The sequence below is a fragment of the Bos indicus x Bos taurus genome, chromosome 5, assembly GCF_003369695.1.
Source record: "Bos indicus x Bos taurus breed Angus x Brahman F1 hybrid chromosome 5, Bos_hybrid_MaternalHap_v2.0, whole genome shotgun sequence".
Lineage (NCBI taxonomy): Eukaryota > Metazoa > Chordata > Mammalia > Artiodactyla > Bovidae > Bos > Bos indicus x Bos taurus.
In genome coordinates this window covers 61,472,386-61,487,747 of record NC_040080.1, presented here as the reverse complement: position 1 = coordinate 61,487,747, position 15,362 = coordinate 61,472,386, and the positions used below count along the sequence as shown (strand labels likewise).

Genomic DNA, 15,362 nt, shown 5'->3' with positions numbered 1-15,362 from the left:
CCCAGGTACTCGGCAATCACCATGAGGGAATGAGACTCTACTGGATCTCAGTTTGGGGAGCTCTCATTCACATTTGGTGGAGAAGGAAGTGGCAACCCACTCCAGTGTTCTTGCCTGGAGAATCCCAGGGACGGGGAAGCCTGGTGGGCTGCTGTCTATGGGGTCACATAGAGTCAGACACGACTGAAGTGACTTAGCATAGTATTCACATTTGGAGACCAGAAATTGCTGATGGCTGTGACGTTTCTTGTTTGTTGATATGGCAGGAGACATTTTCATTTCACACGTAATATCACACAGAATATATAGTTTCTTTAAACAATGCTGCTGCGGCTAAGTCGCTTCAGTCATGTCCGACTCTGTGCGACCCCATAGACGGCAGCCCACCAGGCTCCCCTGTCCCTGGGATTCTCCAGGCAAGAATACTGGAGTGGGTTGCCATTTCCTTCTCTGATGCATGAAAGCGAAAAGTGAAAGTGAAGTCACTCAGTCGTGTCCGACTCCTAGCGACCCCATGGACTGCAGCCCACCAGGCCCTTCCGTCCATGGGATTTTCCAGACAAGAGTACTGGAGTGGGTACTATTGCCTTCTCCGCTTTAAACCATAGGAAATATTAATGTTCATCTTGAAAATACACAGGAAATTACACACTCATTTTGAAACTCTATATTTGAAGTACAAGGTGGTATCATAGGATCTTTTCAGGGACTGATGAAGAGAATTAAAACCGTCTTTCACATTGTGCTATGTCTTAAAGAAATACATTTCATTTTTACAAAAGTTCTGCATGAGAGATAACCTTTATTATATTTTTAAATGTTAAAAAACAATACATTGGAGAAACAGGAATGGAAGTAGAAGCAGCAGACTGGAAAAATAATATATTAACTGTCAGGTGGCATGTTAAGAGACTATAAAGACCAACCATAGTTATACAGACTTTAAGGAACTTCAGGAATTAACCAAACTGCCCTTTAAAGTTGACCAAAAAATCATTTATTGGCAGAAAAGACTGCTTTATAGACCATGTCTTTGAAGGCTTGTTTCACTTGCTGGTTTCTCAGGGTGTAGATGAAGGGGTTCAGCATGGGGGCCACAGAGGTATTGAGAATAGCTACTCCTTTTGTCAATGACACCTTTTCTTTGGCTGAGGGATTAGCATACATGAATATACAGCTTCTATAGGAGATGGAGATGACAATCATGTGAGAGGAACAAGTGGAGAAGGCCTTTTTTCTCTGACTGGCAGATGGGATTCTCAGAATAGTCCTGATAATGTACATATATGACAAAATCACTAAGGCCAAAGTGAATAGCAAGGTAACCAAAGCAAAGTAAAAACCAATTATTTCTAGGAACTATGTATCTGAACAAGACAATTGTAAAAGGGGGAAATAGTCACATGCAAAGTGATCAATGACATTGGAAGCACAGTAATCCAGCTGGAGGAGAAGCATAAGGGGAGGGAAAATGGTTAGAAACCCACTGAGCCAAGCACAGAGCACAAACATGCTGCAGAGTTTCCTGCTCATGATGGTTGTGTAATGCAGGGGCTTGCAGATGGCAACATAACAGTCATAGGACATGGCGGTTAGAATGTAAAATTCAGTCACCTTCATAAAAATAGAGAAAAATAGTTGGGCTGCACAATTGTTGTAAGAAATAGTCTTGTCTTTGGTAATAATTGCCCCCAGAAATCTAGGGATGCACACAGTAGTAAAGGAGATTTCTAAGAAAGAGAAGTTTCAGAGGAAGAAATACATTGGCGTCTGGAGATCGGAGTCCACCCACATTAGGGTGATGATGGTCAGGTTTCCAGTGACACTTAATACATATGTGATTTATAAAAAGAGGAAAATCACAATCTGAAGCTCAGGATCATCAGAAAGGTCTAGAAGAACAAACTCTGTGATCACTGTGTGGTTCATTTCTTTCTCTTTTTCCCTCCTTTTTTCTTCTTTTAAATATATTTAGATAGAAAGTGTATTAAAAGAAAGAGATGAAAAATATAATTCATTATGATCAATATCATCATCAATTCTAAAGCATTCTATCTAATTCATGCCTATATTGTTTTCTTTTAATACCGTATTTACATTTTTTCTTAAAATGTATTTGTGGGTCATGTTTTATATAATAGTTCTCTTATTCTAAATCTAACAGGAGAAGTTAGGAAATCTTTATATGAGTCATATTATTTAGAGATGATAAATTAATTTGATATTTTTTGTTTTGTCTAATTTGTGCAAGTCCTTGCAGTTTTGTTGGGATAATCCTATAAAACATACATCATTTTTTGTCATGTAGGTATCAGAAGGCAAAACCAATACAATATTGTAAAGTAATTAGCCTCTAATTAAAATAAATTTAAAAAATAAATAAATAAAAGAGAAGTGGATGATCTTACTTGCATCATAAGATATCAATGAAACTTAGAAAAATAAAGTAGCAACACCTTTTATGAAACTAGAAACAACTTCATGATTTTCTTAGCAAATAAAATAAACTTTAAAATGTTTAATGATTAAATAATTTAATTACCAGCTTTATTTTTATATTAGTATTTATGAATGTAATTATTAATATGAAAATATACTATAGGTATTAGATATTATTTACAAGAAAATAGAATAAATAGCCTAATTATTTTATATATAAAATAACATTCGCTTAATGGTTTGTCTGATAATTCCTTTGAAATCATTAATGTTTGACATTCTCTAAGATTTTCTATGAATATATGTATAGAAATTTTATATGTATAGAAAACTGTGTATATTTTTGAGCTTAAAAGGATATGCAGTATTTATCAATTTTGTATTTTGCATTGAAGCACAAACTGAAAAATAACTACTTGCCTCAGATAGTAGCAGCTCTGTCACCCAGACTTTAGCCCAGTACATCTTCCATTTGAACATCCTTGCTTCTCAGCTATTGAACTTTATGAAAAACTGTTTTATTCCCTTGTAGTTCTACCCCACATTTATCTTTTGCATGAGGTGACTAATCCAAAAGGATATTCCAGAAATGTAGAGGAAAACCTCTCCTATTAATCCAAAGCCATTCAGCTGATTCCCAGCTCCACTGGATGTATCTATCATTCTGTGTATCTGGTTTGCTAAAATCATAATAGCTCCCTTATCTTATTTTAGATATTCATATTTCTGCTGTGAATAATAGAAGATAAATCATTGCTACTCTGCCAGACACTAGTAAACATCACACAAATCAAATTGATTATTTTTCTCTATTTTATGATGATTCATGAAAAATAAAAATGGAATATCAAAAACCTTAAGAAGATATGGAACTTTTATCATCCTCTTCAGTAAGGTTGGTCTAGAAGTTTAAGGGAGCAATATTTAAAGTGAGAACTGCAAGTGACATGGCAACGTGGGGCATTACGAGTGTAGGTACTTAAACTAGGATCTGGCATTTAGTTGCACTAAATGCTCAAATATTCAAGTTTAGCTGTTGTGATCTATGAAGAGAGACCTGTGTTGATCTCCTGGAAACAAAGGCCAGGCGACAGCTGTGCTAAGACGTGGAACATCGGGGATTTCTGGAAGCTACCATTGGTGTTCTCAGAGCCTCCTGACTCTCTTCTATAGTGAATCTCTCTTGGGAATGTTTATGTTCATCCCACAGAAGAATTCAATGAAGACTTCTACAAAATAACCCTTTTCATTAATCACAATTATTTTCTATTTTTGAGTAATGAAACAGATGTGAAATCTTACAAAAATAGCACTCAATCTACTTTAGTTTTAGTCATATTCTTGGCATATAAAAGTTTTCTACATATACACTTCATTACTTATCCTTAGACTTCATTATTGTTGGAGCTTCAAGTTTCTTTAATAATTCTAAGTTATATAAGAACTTTATTAAATATTAAAAGTAACAAGGGAAAAATAACATACAAGGGAACTTCCATCAGGTTATCTGCTGACTTTTTAACAGAAACTCTACAAGCCAGAAGGGAATGGCATGATATATTTAAAGTGATGAAAACGGAAGAACCTACAACCAAGAATAGTCTACCCAGCAAGCCTCTCATTCAGGACTATGTAAATAATCAATAAAATGTCACAGACCATTACAATGTTTACTGCGCTTAAAATAAAAGATTAGAAACATATATATATATATATATATATATATATATATATTCTTTACATTATTAATAGTACTTCTGATAACAATGAGGAGGAAAAGAAAGAGGAGGGTAGACATAAATTTTTTCAGCAATTACTATAGTCCAGACCTAAATCCCAGGGACAGGGGAGCCTGGTGGGCTGCCATCTATGGGGTCGCACAGAGTCGGACACGACTGAAGGGACTTAGCAGCAGCAGCAGACTTATTCTAATTGTTTTCTTCATATTGCTCCTTTAAATCCTGTCAACAACTTTATGAGGTTATCTGTAATTGTTATTCTCTTGCAGAAATATTTATCTTATCTTTTTCTCTGAAAATATTTTATAATTGTTGCCCAATTGGTCAAAGTTTATGGGAAATTTTAAGACAGTAAGTGGATAGACTATCTATAGCCTATTGGGCAAATTTGGCTCATGAACTATTTTTATTAAAAGCTTTATTAGACATGCCTTAGCCCTTTCACTTACATGTTGTTCAGAGCTGCATCCACACTACAGAGAGGGAAAGTTAGTTACCTCAAGGACTTATGTTCTACAAATTCTAAATTATTAATATATGACCCTTTTATAGAAAAAATTACGTATTGACTGGTGATATTAATAATCAACATGCTCATACAGATTACCAACATTTATAATAACCACTAAGGAATTTGCATAGTGTTATGAGGAGAGCTGTATTATCTAATAATATCAACATAAACACTCTCATATCTTTTGCAATAATATTACAGTTCTTTTAATTACCAGAGCTACACCTATCTACAGTCCATGGTATATATATATATATATTTTTTTATAATTTTATTCCTTTATTTCTCATCTGTTCCCCATCCTGAACCCTCCTCCCTCCTCCCTCCTCCCTCCCCATACCATCCCTCTGGGTCGTCCCAGCGCACCAGCCCCAAGCATCCAGCATCGTGCATTGAACCTGGACTGGCATCTCGTTTCATACATGACATTTCACATGTTTCAATGCCATTCTCCCAAATCTTCCCACCCTCTCCCTCTCCCACAGAGTCCATAAGCCTGTTCTATACATCAGTGTCTCTTCTGCTGTCTCGTATACAGGGTTATCGTTACCATCTTTCTAAATTCCATATATATGCGTTAGTATACTGTATTGGTGTTTTTCCTTCTGGCTTACTTCACTCTGTATAATAGGCTCCAGTTTCATCCACCTCATTAGAACTGATTCAAATGTATTCTTTTTAATGGCTGAGTAATACTCCATTGTGTATATGTACCACTGCTTTCTTATCCATTCATCTGCTGATGAACATCTAGGTTGCTTCCATGTCCTGGCTATTATAAACAGTGCTGCGATGAACATTGGGGTACACGTGTCTCTTTCCCTTCTGGTTTCCTCAGTGTGTATGCCCAGCAGTGGGATTGCTGGATCATAAGGCAGTTCTATTTCCAGTTTTTTAAGGAATCTCCACACTGTTCTCCATAGTGGCTGTACTAGTTTGCATTCCCACCAACAGTGTAAGAGGGTTCCCTTTTCTCCACACCCTCTCCAGCATTTATTATTTGTAGACTTTTGGATCGCAGCCATTCTGACTGGTGTGAAATGGTATCTCATAGTGGTTTTGATTTGCATTTCTCTGATAATGAGTGATGTTGAGCATCTTTTCATGTGTTTGTTAGCCATCTGTATGTCTTCTTTGGAGAAATGTCTATTTAGATCTTTGGCCCATTTTTTGATTGGGTCATTTATTCTTCTGGAGTTGAGCTGTAGGAGTTGCTTGTATATTTTTGAGATTAGTTGTTTGTCGGTTGCTTCATTTGCTATTATTTTCTCCCATTCTGAAGGCTGTCTTTTCACCATGCTAATAGTTTCCTTTGATGTGCAGAAGCTTTTAAGTTTAATTAGGTCCCATTTGTTTATTTTTGCTTTTATTTCCAATATTCTGGGAGGTGGGTCATAGAGGATCCTGCTGTGATGTATGTCAGATAGTGTTTTGCCTATGTTCTCCTCTAGGAGTTTTATAGTTTCTGGTCTTACGTTGAGATCTTTAATCCATTTTGAGTTTATTTTTGTATATGGTGTTAGAAAGTGTTCTAGTTTCATTCTTTTACAAGTGGTTGACCAGATTTCCCAGCACCACTTGTTAAAGAGATTGTCTTTAATCCATTGTATATTCTTGCCTCCTTTGTCAAAGATAAGGTGTCCATATGTGTGTGGATTTATCTCTGGGCTTTCTATTTTCTTCCATTGATCTATATTTCTGTCTTTGTGCCAGTACCATACTGTCTTGATAACTGTGGCTTTGTAGTAGAGCCTGAAGTCAGGTAGGTTGATTCCTCCAGTTCCATTTTTCTTTCTCAAGATCGCTTTGGCTATTCGAGGTTTTTTGTATTTCCATACAAATTGTGAAATTATTTGTTCTAGCTCTGTGAAGAATACTGTTGGTAGCTTGATAGGGATTGCATTGAATCTATAAATTGCTTTAGGTAGTATACTCATTTTCACTATATTGATTCTTCCAATCCATGAACATGGTATATTTCTCCATCTATTAGTGTCCTCTTTGATTTCTTTCACCAGTGTTTTATAGTTTTCTATATATAGGTCTTTAGTTTCTTTAGGTAGATATATTCCTGAGTATTTTATTCTTTTCATTGCAATGGTGAATGGAATTGTTTCCTTAATTTCTCTTTCTGTTTTCTCATTATTAGTGTATAGGTATCAAGGGATTTCTGTGTGTTGATTTTATATCCTGCAACTTTACTGTAGTCATTGATTAGTTCTAGTAATTTTCTGGTGGAGTCTTTAGGGTTTTCTATGTAGAGGATCATGTCATCTGCAAATAGTGAGAGTTTTACTTCTTCTTTTCCAATTTGGATTCCTTTTATTTCTTTTTCTGCTCTGATTGCTGTGGCCAAAACTTCCAAAACTATGTTGAATAGTAATGGTGAAAGTGGGCACCCTTGTCTTGTTCCTGACTTTAGAGGAAATGCTTTCAATTTTTCACCATTGAGGATAATGTTTGCTGTGGGTTTGTCATATATAGCTTTTATTATGTTGAGGTATGTTCCTTCTATCCCTGCTTTCTGGAGAGTTTTTATCGTAAATGGGTGTTGAATTTTGTCAAAGGCTTTCTCTGCATCTATTGAGATAATCATATGGTTTTTGTTTTTCAATTTGTTAATGTGGTGTATAACATTGATTGGTTTGCGGGTATTGAAGAATCCTTGCATCCCTGGGATAAAGCCCACTTGGTCATGGTGTATGATCTTTTTAATGTGTTGTTGGATTCTGATTGCTAGAATTTTGTTTAGGATTTTTGCATCTATATTCATCAGTGATATTGGCCTGTAGTTTTCTTTTTTTGTGGGATCTTTGTCAGGTTTTGGTATTAGGGTGATGGTGGCCTCATAGAATGAGTTTGGAAGTTTACCTTCCTCTGCAATTTTCTGGAAGAGTTTGAGCAGGATAGGTGTTAGCTCTTCTCTAAATTTTTGGTAGAATTCAGCTGTGAAGCCGTCTGGACCTGGGCTTTTGTTTGCTGGAAGATTTTTGATTACAATTTCAATTTCCGTGCTTGTGATGGGTCTGTTAAGATTTTCTATTTCTTCCTGGTCGAGTTTTGGAAAGTTGTACTTTTCTAAGAATCTGTCCATTTCTTCCTCGTTGTCCATTTTATTGGCATATAATTGTTGATAATAGTCTCTTATGATCCTTTGTATTTCTGTGTTGTCTGTTGTGATCTCTCCATTTTCGTTTCTAATTTTATTGATTTGATTTTTCTCCCTTTGTTTCTTGATGAGTCTGGCTAATGGTTTATCAATTTTATTTATCCTTTCAAAGAACCAGCTTTTGGCTTTGTTGATTTTTGCTATGGTCTCTTTTGTTTCTTTTGCATTTATGTATGCTCTAATTTTTAAGATTTCTTTCCTTCTACTAACCCTGGGGTTCTTAATTTCTTCCTTTTTTAGTTGCTTTAGGTGTAGAGTTAGGTTATTTATTTGACTTTTTTCTTGTTTCTTGAGGTGTGCCTGTATTGCTATGAACTTTCCCCTTAGGACTGCTTTTACCGTGTCCCACAGGGTTTGGGTTGTTGTGTTTTCATTTTCATTCGTTTCTATGCAAATTTTGATTTCTTTTTTGATTTCTTCTGTGATTTGTTGGTTATTCAGCAGCGTGTTGTTCAGCCTCCATATGTTGGAATTTTTAATAGTTTTTCTCCTGTAATTGATATCTAATCTTACTGCATTGTGGTCAGAAAAGATGCTTGGAATGATTTCTATTTTTTTGAATTTACCAAGGCTAGCTTTATGGCCCAGGATGTGATCTATCCTGGAGAAGGTTCCATGTGCACTTGAGAAAAATGTGAAATTCATTGTTTTGGGATGAAATGTCCTATAGATATCAATTAGGTCTAACTGGTCTATTGTATCGTTTAAAGTTTGTGTTTCCTTGTTAATTTTCTGTTTAGTTGATCTATCCGTAAGTGTGAGTGGGGTATTAAAGTCTCCCACTATTATTGTGTTATTGTTAATTTCTCCTTTCATACTTGTTAGCATTTGTCTTACATACTGCGGTGCTCCCGTGTTGGGTGCATATATATTTATAATTGTTATATCTTCTTCTTGGATTGATCCTTTGATCATTATGTAGTGACCTTCTTTGTCTCTTTTCACAGCCTTTGTTTTAAAGTCTATTTTATCTGATATGAGTATTGCTACTCCTGCTTTCTTTTGGTCCCTATTTGCATGGAAAATCTTTTTCCAGCCCTTCACTTTCAGTCTGTATGTGTCCCCTGTTTTGAGGTGAGTCTCCTGTAGACAACATATGTAGGGGTCTTGTTTTTGTATCCATTCAGCCAGTCTTTGTCTTTTGGTTGGGGCATTCAACCCATTTACGTTTAAGATAATTACTGATAAGTATGATCCCGTTGCCATTTACTTTATTGTTTGGGGTTCGAATTTATACACCATTTTTGTGTTTCCTGTCTAGAGAATATCCTTTACTATTTGTTGGAGAGCTGGTTTGGTGGTGCAGAATTCTCTCAGCTTTTGCTTTTCTGAGAAGCTTTTGATTTCTCCTTCATACTTGAATGAAATCCTTGCTGGGTACAATAATCTGGGCTGTAGGTTATTTTCTTTCATCATTTTAAGTATGTCTTGCCATTCCCTCCTGGCTTGAAGAGTTTCTATTGAAAGATCAGCTGTTATCCTTATGGGAATTCCCTTGTGTGTTATTTGTTGTTTTTCCCTTGCTGCTTTTAATATTTGTTCTTTGTGTTTGATCTTTGTTAATTTGATTAATATGTGTCTTGGGGTGTTTCTCCTTGGGTTTATCCTGTTTGGGATTCTCTGGGTTTCTTGGACTTGGGTGATTATTTCCTTCCCCAGTTTAGGGAAGTTTTCAACTATTATCTCTTCAAGTATTTTCTCATGGTCTTTCTTTTGTCTTCTTCTTCTGGAACCCCTATGATTCGAATGTTGTAGCATTTAATATTGTCCTGGAGGTCTCTGAGATTGTCCTCATTTCTTTTAATTCGTTTTTCTTTTATCCTCTCTGATTCATTTATTTCTACCATTCTATCTTCTAATTCACTAATCCTATCTTCTGCTTCTGTTATTCTACTATTTGTTGCCTCCAGAGTGTTTTTAATTTCATTTATTGCATTATTCATTATATATTGACTCTCTTTTATTTCTTCTATGTCCTTGTTAAACCTTTCTTGCATCTTCTCAATCCTTGTCTCCAAGCTATGTATCTGTGATTCCATTTTAATTTCAAGATTTTGGATCAATTTCACTATCATTATTCGGAATTCTTTATCAGGTAGATTCCCTATCTCTTCCTCTTTTGTTTGTTTTGGTGGGCATTTATCTTGTTCCTTTATCTGCTGGCTATTCCTCTGTCTCTTCATCTTGTTTAAATTGCTGAGTTTGGGGTGTCCTTTCTGTATTCTGGCAGTTTGTGGAGTTCTCTTTATTGTGGCTTTTCCTCGCTGTGTGTGGGTTTGTACAGGTGGCTTGTCAAGGTTTCCTGGTTAGGGAAGCTTGTGTCGGTGTTCTGATGGGTGGAGCTGTATTTCTTCTCTTTGTTCAGTCGCGCTGTGGGGAGGGAGGGAGGGATGCTGCAAACAAATAACACTGGCGTGCGCTCGCAGTGCCTCAGCCAGACTGGGTCTGCCCCCGCTCACGGCGCGTGTAGCCTCCCTGCCCACACTGCTTGGGCTCTAGGTTGTTCCGCCGGGAACAATACGAGGCTGGCCCTGGGTTGCATGTACCTCCCAGGTCCAAGCCGCTCAGGTTCAGGCACTCGGGTAGTCCTCAGAGGCGCAGACTCAGTTGGGCCCGAGGTTTGTGCTCTTCCCAGGTCCCAGCAGCTCAAGTGATGAGGTGTTTGGCGAGCGCCAATGCTACGACTTATCGCCTCCCCGCCACTCGGTTATCTGGGTGTAAAACCGGCGCACCTTCTCAGGCAGATGTTAACCGTCCAGACCCCCAAAAAGTTTTAGTTAGCAAAGAAGCCTGCTTACAGTTTTATAGATAATGTCTCTCTGGGGTTGCGATTGCCCCCTTCCGGCTCTGGCTGCCTGTCACCGGAGGGGGAAGGTCTGCAGCCGGCTATCTCTGTTCAATTCTTTGTTCCGTGCGCGGGCCTGGCGGTCTTAGGTTAGGGCTGGCTTTTCGCTTGGAAATATCCCACAGTCTGGTTTGCTAGCCCAAATTATTTTGCTCAGATACCGCTCAGGGTATTCAGGCCAGATTCTTACTCTAAGCGATGCAGCCCGCGCCACGCCTCCCTGCCCAGCCCCCGCTTGCTAATGGCGCGTGCAGGCGTCTGCGCTGCTTCTCCGCTGGGGGAGTTACCGTAGGACTCGCAATCTTCGAGTTTTAATTGTTTATTTATTTTTTCTTCCTGTTATGTTGCCCTCTGTGCTTCCAAAGCTCGGCACAGATTCGGCAGTGAGAAGGTTCCTGGTGTTTGGAAACTTCTCTCTTTTTAAGACTCCCTTCCCAGGACGGAACTCCGTCCCTCCCTCTTTTGTCTCTTTTTTTGTCTTTTATATTTTTTCCTACCTCCTTTCAAAGAGTTGGATTGCTTTTCTGGGTGCCTGATGTCCTCTGCCGGCATTCAGAAGTTGTTTTGTGGAATTTACTCGACGTTTAAATGCTCTTTTGATGAATTTGTGGGGGAGAAAGTGTTCTCCCCGTCCTACTCCTCCTCCATCTTGGCTCCCACCTCTATTTTTTTTGTCATTAAGAAGTCACGGTTATAAATCAAGTCAGTATTTTCACATGTTTCCAGTTAAGCTTAGATATTATAAATGTCCAGCATGAGGGGAAGAAAAAGTAACTGCATGACTTCCCTACAGTGTGGAAATCACCTCAGTATGGTTTATGTTATTTTCTGTGTGTTTCAGCAAATGATGTATCTAAGACTTTCAACTAAGTATAGTACAAGAATATCAGAACTTAGTTCAATGAATTATGATTACAGTCTTCCTATAATAATGGTTTAAAAGTGTAGGATGAGTTTGAGCACTCTCCATTATTATTTCAGTTTTTGACTTCATGGAAAACAGAAAAAAAAAATGTTCAGGGCCAGAATTGTATGATCTTGTACAATTGTTCATATAAATTCTAATCAGTACATTTTCCACAAGATATCATATTCTAATGCTTAAAATAAGCATTTTTAACAAGAAAATCTCAATCTTGTGTATATTAAAACTTTGGTACTGTTAGTTTCTCTAATACTGATTAGGCATATCACTTAAAGAGACAATTAAAAGAATTGTATGTATAAGCTATTATCTCAAAATAGCCACAGATATGAGAAAGTTATTTAAAAAAACCTTAGTTATTGATTATCAAAAGACCAGCTTAATATCAAGCATTTATTTAAATATACAACTGACCATAGCAAATGTAGTCATATTGGTATCCAGCAACTACAAATTGGCAGTTGGTTGGGTACTTGCCATATAAACTCTAAAAGGATTAAATCATGTGCTGCTGCAACTGCTGACCTTCAACACTCCCTGAGGATTGAGGGTTGAAAGAACAAATGAGGCACTCTCTGCTCCAGGAAAACTGCCAGGACAGGTCTTCAGATAGTTAGATACACTCAGGAGCTGATTTTATGAGCCCAATTCTTGTATCTCCTCATATCTAGAAAAGTACTAAAATTCTTCATGGTGCAAATTGTTTCTCATGACTGGCAGAAGCTTCACAAGACCAGCAGAAAATCTAAAATAAATGTGTGCTTAATTGCATATCAAAATCACATATATACTAACCTTCCCCCATACCTCTTTGGAACAGTTTCTCAAGTTTCTCAGTTATCTGAGGCACTGTCTCCTGGGTTGCTCATATTGCCCACCTAAAAACTTATCACACAGCTCTCAAGTTTTTTTAAGTTTCCAGTTTCTTCAGGCTTTTTAAAAGAATTGTTATCGTATATATGTCAATATTGGCATTCCCCCAAAGCAGGGTCTGTATCATAATTTTCCCTAAGCAACTATTCATTATAATAGTTTTTTGAATTGAAGAATAATATAGCGATATTTGAATGGCATCATCCACTCAATGGACATGAGTTTGAACAAAATCCAGGAGATAGTAAGGAACAGGGAAGCCTGGGTGCAGTCTTCTGCAGCCAGGGAGTCTTCAGTCCATGGGGTCGCAAACAGTTGGACATGGCTGAGCGACTGAACAATAGCACAGAAAATGCCAAACTCCATAATGGGAAAAGTTTTTTGATTTCTCAAGAAAATGTAATTACATTTTTCTTTTAGTTGTACTGTTTTTCACATAGTTAACAACATAGGCCACAGTATGAAAAGGAAAGTGCATGCAAAATTCTAATAAGACTGTCAGATTATGTTTATAGTCTTTGTGTAGTAAATTAAAAATAAGATTAAATATCACTTGAAGTGAAATGAAATCACTCAGTTGTGTCCAACTCTTAGTGACCCCATAGACTACAGCCTACCAGGCTCCCCTGTCCATGGGATTTTCCAGGCAAGAGTACTGGAGTGGGTTGCCATTGCCTTCTGCAACTTCCCAGATGCAGTGGTGACCCCTGAGAGCACCACTGGGACCAAATATGATCTAATGTTCATTTAATTTCTAGAAAACCTGATTTTTGGTGAGATTGTAAAACACTATTCTCTCTTGTGTGCACCTCCTCTGCCTCTTTCTGACTTTAATTTTCTAAAAATTAGTGTGAAATATGAAATTAAAAATGTTTCAAAGAAGGAAATATAATCACCCCCATAGGTACAGACCAGAAAAACCAGCCCTAAAGGAAAAAAAGTACATGAGAGAAGGATTGCAAATTGAATGGAAAAAAAATGTATGCTATATAAGCATATATTTGTATGTATGTGTGTGTATATATATATATATATATATATATATATATATATATATACATATATACATGAATAATTCAAATTTGAATGGCAAAAAGAAAATATACATATGCAAATATCCTTGATAAACTGCTGGCAATAAAACTATGAATGATGAAAAATAAGTCAGGGAGGCTGTGTAGATATTAATAGATTTTGAAATTCCTGGATTTTATTTAATTGCTTTTCATTCCTATGTGTCTAATTCATAAAACAGGACTTTTATTTTTCATTTGCTTGAGAAAAATATAGTCCTCCTTGCCATGTCCATGAAGGCTCACTTGACTTGCTGATTCCTTAGGCTATGGATAAAGGGGTTCAGCATGGGAGCTATGGAGGTGTTTAGCACAGCCACCCCCTAACTCAAAGACACCCTGTCCTTTGCTCATGGATTCATATACATGCAAATGCAGCTGCCATAAGAGATGGAGATGACAATCATGTGGGAAGAACACGTGGAAAAGGCCTTTGTCCTCTGAGTAGTAGAAGGGATCCTCAAAATTGTTCTGATGATATATGTGTAGGACAGTATTATTAACACTAAAGTGCAGAAGAGAATAAACACAGCACAGGAAAACCCTACTATCTCTAGGAATTTGGTGTCTGAACAAGAAAGGTATAATAAGGAGAAATAATCACAACTAAAATGGTCAATAACATTGGACTTACACTAATCAAGCTGTAGGAAGAACATTACTCATGGGTATTTGATTAAGAATGAAGCCAGCCAAGAGCCCAAGACAAGCAGTGTGCAGACTCTGTGATTCATGATGGTCAAGTAATGCAGCGGTTTGCAGATGGCAATGTAACGGTCACAGGACATTGCAGCCAGAACATAAAACTCAGTGACTCCCAATAAAATGAAAAAAATGAAATAAAATAAAATAAATAACTGAGCCATACAATCACTAAAAGGGATGGTTTTACCTCCTGTAATCATGGTGGCCAAGAACTTGGGTATACTGAGAGTTGTGAATGAAACTTCTAATAAGGAGAAATTTCTGAGGAAGAAATACATGGGGGTTTGGAGGTGGGCATCCAGCAGGGTCAGGATGATAATGGTCAGGTTCCCAGTGATTCTGAGCATGTAGGTGATGAGCAGAAAGATAAAGCTCACAACTGGAAGTTGTGGGTCATCTGACAGTCCCAGGAGGATAAACCCTGTTTTTTATGTGTAGTTTCTCATTTTTTCTTCTTCTTCTTTTGAATAACCTTCAGGAGAATACATAAACAGAAGACCCAGAAAAGGGGACTATCCAAGTATAGCACTGGGATTTGGCTCTGAAATGAAACCTACTATGCTCTGCTAACATAATTCAGGAGATTGTTTAACAGTTAATGAAATAAACAACTTGTTTTGAAGCAAGTTTTTACTACATGTCACAATTTTGATTCACAAAGACTGTTATTTTATAAAATCCCTAGTTTACAAATTGGGTATCAGGCTAAAAATATTTTTTAAAATCTTGTACAAAAAACATGTTCTTCACATGAAAAGCAAGAATTATAATCTATGTTTTTCTCAAAGCTAGGAAATACAGGAAGAAGAAAGGTACCTGTTGACTCTTAAAAACAGTCTCCACAGAATCCCCTCCTTAGGGATACTCTTTGTCTTTTCTTCAACCTCAGTAAATCATCCTGTCCTAATATATGTCACCTAGTTTCTCATATAATGATTGTTTCCTAGTGTAATATAGAAAAGCCAAATGTGTCAGGAAAAAGGCCATTCAGTGCATATGTTTCCAAAAGGAAAATCATGGAAGATAAATCTTGAGCTACATGACAGATTTCTAAGTTTTGAATCAGACTCACACTCACCA

At 37.0% G+C, this 15,362-nt stretch overlaps 2 pseudogenes; both read right to left on the bottom strand.

Moving 5' to 3' along the window:
* Positions 1-993: 993 nt before the first annotated feature.
* Positions 994-1,929, bottom strand: LOC113893696 (annotated as a pseudogene).
* An 11,842-nt stretch (positions 1,930-13,771) lies between these two features.
* LOC113893695 lies at positions 13,772-14,728 on the bottom strand (annotated as a pseudogene).
* Between the last annotated feature and the right edge of the window lie 634 nt (positions 14,729-15,362).